The sequence below is a fragment of the Castor canadensis genome, chromosome 19 (genome assembly GCF_047511655.1).
Source record: "Castor canadensis chromosome 19, mCasCan1.hap1v2, whole genome shotgun sequence".
NCBI lineage: Eukaryota > Metazoa > Chordata > Mammalia > Rodentia > Castoridae > Castor > Castor canadensis.
In genome coordinates, this window is record NC_133404.1 from 41413495 (window position 1) to 41420527 (window position 7033).

The following is a 7033-nucleotide window of genomic DNA, read 5'->3' on the forward strand; positions in this document are numbered from 1 at the left end:
CAGCGAAGAGCCAACCTCAGAAATCATATGGTCCAGCCTGTTGTAGGTGTCTAACCCTGCGATTAATCAGCATTGCAGCTCCCGCCCCAGGAGGTGGGAACCTGGTAATTAAAGGAAGAGACACGCTCCCCCCTGGGGAAGATGCACCTGAAGAGAGCAGAGATAGGGGCTAGGGAGGAGCCACTATGAAATCAGGTGGGTTATTTTGAATTCAAAGCCATAGTGTTGATCTGTGGCTGGGCTAAGGTCTTCTTTTCCCCACTCCTCCAAACCTCCAGGATTATCATTCAATCCAATTTATCAGCCTGTCCTCTGGGGGCCTAGAAATTAGACCAGATGAGGCCGAAGGAAACACACGCACACACGCACGCGAGGAGAGGCATTTAATCAGTCTGGCAGGACAGGCTGCTTTGAAGAGTGATTCCAGCTGGGCGCTGGCAGCTCATGCCTGTAATCTTAGCTACTCAGGGGGCAGAGATCAGGAGGATCTCTGTTCGAAGCCAGTCTGGGCAAATATTTTGCGCGATCCTGTCTTGAGAAAACCCATCACAAACATAGGACTGGTGGAGTGGCTCAAAGTGTAGGCCCTGAGTTCAAACCCCAGTACTGCCAAAAAAAATAAGAGTGATTCCATTAATTTTACTCTCCATATTTGTACTGGAGGTGTGGCTTAAGCAGTAGGCCACCTGCTTTGCAAGCATGAAGCTCTGAGTTTGAACCGCAATCCCACAAAAAAAACAAAAACCAAAAAACTCCCAATATCCAGCAGGCTAGGCAGAGACTAAACCTTCCCTCCAGGTGGTTTGGTAAAGGTTGAAACTTTGTTTGCAAACTTTGCTTTCTTGGTTTGGATTCTTTTTGACAATTCTGGGAGTTGAACTCAGGGCCTTATGCTTGCCAGGCAGGCACTCTACTACTTGAGCCACTCCACCAACCCCTTTGGGCTTTAGTTACTTTTTGAATAAGTTCTTGTGTTCATTCCTGCGTAAGCCTGGACTATGCTCCTCCCATCTGTGCTTCCTGCATAGCCAGAATCATAGGCACACACCACCATGCCCAGCCATTAGTTGAGATGGGGTCTTTCAAACTTTTTGCCTGGACTAGCCTGGAAATGCCAGCTTCCCAAGTAGCTGGGACTACAGGTGTGATCCACCGCACCGGGCCTGCAACACTGGTTTTGATGGGCTTGTCACATCAGCGTTACAATCCAGATGGGGGCCCTGGCATTCTGGCAGCTCATTCTGTGCTGGCAGCTGCCTTTGTTTCATGGGGCTGTCTTCTGGGATGGAGGTGCTGCAGACCAGTGTGGAGCACAGAGCCAGACCTCCTGGGCTGGACCTCCGTGGCCTTCTCAGAGATAGAGGTGTGCCCAGGCCTCTAGGTGACCAGTGTGGGGAAGTAGAGACAGATCCTTTGGCATGGAAGCCTTTGAGGTCACAGGAGGCCTTGATCATCTGACCTTTTTCCCCCTGAGGATCAGTACATGAATCCACTTTTAAAGGAGCCCTGGTCGTTTTTATCTGTCTCCCAGCGCTGTCAACCCCACCAGTCCCCTTTTGTATACCCTAGGGACTGAGAGACCAGACAAGACTAAAATCCACAGAGGGGTCAGAGGGGAGGGCCTGGCAATTAACCCAGCATCCTGAGCAGGGTGGAGTCAGGGGTCAGAGGGGGTGGGGAGGGACCCTGACCCTCAGCTGCCACACCCACCCGAGGAGGCCTCCAGGGGCACCTACAGGTGGGATTCCAGCCTGGCCGCTATCCCTAGGTCTCTGAGCAGCTTCACACGCAACACAAGGTCTGCTCCTGACCAGGCCTCTTGCAGGGGTGGGCTCCCTGTCCCCCACCCCATCCAAAGCAGCAGCTGATTCCCTCTCCCCTGCTCCTTCCCCAGCTCCACTCTACTTTGGGAGGAGAATAACCTGTGATAATTTTTTCTTCTTCTTTCTGGCAACTAATGGACTCTTTAAATAGCAAAAATTGCGGCCTGTAATTAAGTTCTTGTTTTTTAGATGATTAATCATTGTAACCCCTTTGAGCAGCACCCTACTTTCCCCTCTCCTCATTGAGATGCAGATCACTGGCAAGGAAGGGAGGTGCTTCCAAGCCACTGAGGAGCAATTAAACCTTCCCAGCTGTCACTGCTAACTCGTCTGCCTCCCCCGGCCCCCGGCCCCAGCCCCGTCCAGACGCTGAGAGAGAGCCCTGGGCCCCTGCTCGGTAGCCACGGCGCCAGACTCGCCAGCGGCCTGGCTGGGGGCACCGGGCCAGTCTGCTCCATGCCTGACCCTTGCCCTTGTGGGTCCATGCCCAGAAGCTGGCTTCGGGGAACTCCTGGGAAAGCAGATGACCCTGGCTGAGCACTCCTATTACGTATTTAGCATGTCAGGACTCAGACCTCACTCTGCTTGCCACAATAGCCACCTCCGAGAGAAATGGTTTGGGCCCCTATTTCCACAGAGGGGCACACAGAAGTGCAAATTCACAAAAGGACTGGCCGATCCCACCTGGGTTGGTTTTAATCTTTCATGTACTTGGCCAGTCAAGGGCTCACCTCACTGAACGCACATGGCCGCTCACTCACACACGATTCTTCATCAGCTCAAAATTTGTCCTCTGGGTCGATCTGTTCTATGCCATCCTTGCAAACAAGTGCCATCCTGTGTCAGCCCAGCCTTCTCCCTTTCATAATCACCCAGACTGACAAACTGATTTGGGGGTGGTAGGTTGGCAGAGCTATCAGGGAACTACTTGGGAACCCCTCAGTCTATACCCCTCATTTTACTCCAAAGGACTCTGGCACCTGAGGATTAAGAAATTTGGCCAAGATGACACATGGCCTTTCCAGCACTCAGCTGGGGGTCAGGCCTGGAGTAGGTGTGCCTGGGACTGCGGAGTGAGCCTCAGAAGTTATCCATGTGACACACAGCTCTTGCTCCAAAGGCAATAAAAGAGTTTATTCTGAGCCAAATATGAGTGACCATAGCCCCGGATCACAAAATCAGGTTACCCAAACTAATGTGCTCCTTTGTGGGAGAGGTTACATGAACTTTTATAGTCACAGAAAAAAATAAAGTCATGGAGGAGGTGTGGCTCAAGTGGTAGAGCGCCTGCTTTGCAAGCACGAACCCCTGAGTTCAAACCCCAATACCACAAAAAAAAAAAAAAGTCAACCATTGACCATGGCAGGGACAGTGCTAAAGGAAGTAAGAAAAAAGAAAAAAAGGAAGTCATAAATCAATGTATTTACCAAATACATTGGTGGGTGGACTCTTCTAAAGATTTCAGGCATTGCAACATTCTTTTTTTTGAGGGGGGGACTGGGGTTTGAACTCAGGGCCTCACGCTTGCTAGGCAGGCTCTCTACCGCTTGAACCATCCTGCCAGCCCGATTATAACACTCTTAACTTTAGGGCTCCTGGAAGCTGGAGGTTTGTTAAGCTTAGCAATACAATCCAAAAGTTTTGGGCTGGAGGCTTGGGTCAAGTGGTAGGGCCCCCGCCTCACATGTGCAAGGCCCAGGGTTCAATCCCCAGCACTGCATAAAAGATACAGAAGTTTTCCTAGTGATCACCAGGATGTTAGAGGTCACTCAGATACAGAGGTTGGTAGAAATTGTCTGTGAAAAAGGACTAAAGCTAGCCCAAGACAATTTAGATTGTGGATTTGTCACATTCTGTCTCTCTACAATCGCCATGTTCTGGTCGCCAGGGATGAGGCAGAAGAAACAGGGAGGACCCATGAACGGGGCTGCCATGGGTGGTGTGCAGAGCCCTGCTCAGATGTGCTGGGCCAGAGGCTGACAGGACCACACACTGCAGACCACTGAAGATGTGTGCAGGGACAAGCCTGCATCCTGAGCTGGGACAGGGGATGGGACAAGCCAGCGTGCTGCCAAAGGGAGCCTGCTTTTGATCCACGGTGGCTTCCACTGGAAACTCACACTACGTACAGTCCTAAAAAGTCAGTGGCCACCCCTGCGAAGGTCATATAGGTCACTGGCTGTGAGTGGGAGTGGTACCTGCCCCAAGGAGGACAATTTGGCAAGACAGGACAAGATGAGAAATGCACATGAACTGTGGCCAGCCAGCCTCCTTCCGGGAACTTATGCCACATGTGCACTAACTGACTCACGTGCAAAGCTGTTTGTGGAAGCAACATTTGAAAAAGCAAAAGATTGTGTTGCAAAACAATGAAGAAGTTCTGTCTGCTTGGGACGGGAAAGGTCCTATAGAGCCTGCAACACATGAAGAAGAAGAAAAAAAACAAGGCATAATACAGTGTGCTACCTTTTGTATACAAATAAATGACAAATAAGAATCATGTTTGCACTGGCTAGACATATAAGTAAGTTCTGGAAAGAAGAGACCAATGACTGATTATCACTGGGCTGGATAGTGCATGCCTGTAATCCCAGCTACTCCAGAGGTGGAAACCTGGAGGATTGTGTGGTTCAAGGCCAGCCTAGACAAAAAGTTAGTGAGACCCCATCTTAAGAAAACAAGCCAGGCATGGTGGTCCTTAGCTGTCACCTCAACTACATAAGAAGGCTTAGGTGCCGTGGCCCCAGGCAAAAAGCAAGATCCTTTCTGAAAATAACCTAAAGCAAAAAGGACTGGGGGTGTGGCTCAAGTGGTAGAGCACCTGCCTAGCTGGTATGAGCCCCAATACAACAAAAAAAACCCTACCACCCCCCTACCAAAAGAAAATAAGTGATTGATTGATTGATTGATTGATTGATTTTGTGATACTAAGAGTTGAACTCAAGTTATTTTTCATATAAGGTCTTGCTTTTGCCCGGCTGGTCTCAGACCTCAATTCCTCCACCTCCTGAATTGTAGCTGGGATTACAGTCATGCACCACTATGCCTGGGCCTAGTGATTAACTTTTAAGGAGTGTAGGAACTGGGCAGGCAGGGACCTGAAGACCACGAGAGACACTTCTCACTGCCCAACTTTTAATTTTGTACAAGGTGAAAGTAGTGGCTATTCAAAAGAAAATCAAATAGGAAGGATCTCATATGCCCTCTTTGATCTGCTGTACACTTACAAGCTCCTACAAATGTCACCTGTCCCAGCAGACGTCCCCATTCTCTTGGGTTGCACATACCACCCACAGGGGCCTGGCTGTGTGGGTGTCCATGGTCAGATGCAACGGTAGTCTGCTGGTCCCCTGTCCCCTCAGGGAATTCAGCTTCCTTGGCCTCTTCTTAGCTGGTCTCACATTAGGACTCACCCTGCTGAAGAGAAATTGAGGGTTTCCTGACCCATTGCCTGCAGAGTTTCCGGCAAGTTCAAGGTCTCTACTCCAGCTGTTTGTGACTGTGGCACGTGTACAACTACACACATCCCTGCACACGCCCGTGTGCCAGGTGCCCCTGCACACAACAGGCACAAATGCCCACAGGCCTCGCCTGGCCCATTCTACGAGTGGCGAATGTCTCCAGCACAGTCAGGAAACGGGACTGAGGGACTGAAGAGCACTGGGTGAGAGAGGGAGGCGGAGGGAAGAAGGAATGTGGGCCATTGCCTCTCATCATCCTGGTCCTAGGCAGGTCATGAGACCCCACAGTCCTCAAAATTTTGGGGGCCCTTGATGGAAGACCATCCTGGACTGGACCCAAGCCCCATCTAGCTCCCAGTGACCAGACTTTGTGTCCTTCTTATTGCAAGTCTGGAAACTGAGGCTCAGTAAAGTGAAGTCCCACAGTCTGGTCAGACAGAACCAGGATCAGTCAGGCAGGCTGGCCAGAGCTGTGCTCTGCTCCAAACTGCCAGTTGCCACTGTGGCCTGTGAAGAGTGGGGGCTTCCTCTCAGCTCTCACGGGTCTCTGGAGGTAGGGTACACCACCGGTGCTTGGGAAGCTCGACGGTCATTATCAAGGCCATCTCCCCCACTCCCAGGGCCACCTCCTTGCATCCTGAGGCATGTCTCACTGGCTTAGCTCAGGGCTTAGCACACTGCAGGTACAGGGTTAGCAGCCTTGTCCTGCCAGGCAAATTTCAGGATGACTCTCCAGGAATCACCAAGGTCCCCAGAAAAGGGCTTTGCTCCCCAAGATGACCTAGGGAGGAGTCTCCTGGGACAGAGAACCTCACGGGGCACAGCTTAGGAAAAGGCAGCCAGCTTACCACGCCAGAGTCAATGTCCTGCCCTGGGATCTCAGGACCCTCGTGGTTGTGTCACCAGCCCCTATTGGCTCCAAGCAAGTGGCCCAACCCTTCTGTCACTCTGAAAGCACAAGGCCCAGGGTCTGGGTTGTCCTACTGTACCAGGTAGGATTATCTCTGGCTGCAAGTGATCATGCCGCCATGTTCCTCCCACAGCAAGAGGGTGGAGACCCCGGGGTTTTCTCGTGGTTCAGTGATGTTGTAAGAGGCACCTGAACTGCTCTTGCTGAAAGCACTGGCTCCCTTCCTTGGCCCACGGATTAACTAAACACAGGAGAAAGCTTGGCACCTCTGTCTCCATTTTGTACCTGCTGTCCTTTGCTCGGAGCCATTCTCCCCTGCAGCCACCTTGGAATCAAGGAAGGACAGGAATGATGGAGAGCATCTTTGTGACAAGGGACTGAAACTTCCCCTAAGGAACAGCAGAGCCTGCAGGACAGACCACCCCAAATGGAGCAGGAGTGATCTCGTAGGAACCAGATTGCTCCCCTCAGTGATGACACCGGCAACGACTTCTCTGGAGCCCTTGAAGATCAAGGACTGAGATAATGGTCAACCAGGCTCCACTTGACCACTGGAACACACCTGTGACCAGGACTGTTAAACTATGCATACCTTTGTCCCCTGCCCTAAATCTTTGTCCAGTTAGAGCTAAAGCTCACGTCTGCTTACCCTGTCTCTCCCACGGCCTGTCCCGAGCCGTGCACTAAACCTCCTTTCTCTGCCCTACACCACGTCTCTTCATTTGGCATTTAGGCCACTAACCCTGTGCCTGGACCTGACATGTGGAAGCCCATAAGTCCAAAACTCTGGTTTCAATGTCAGGGACCAAGTTCAGCTTCTGGTGGCCCTAGGATAGGAC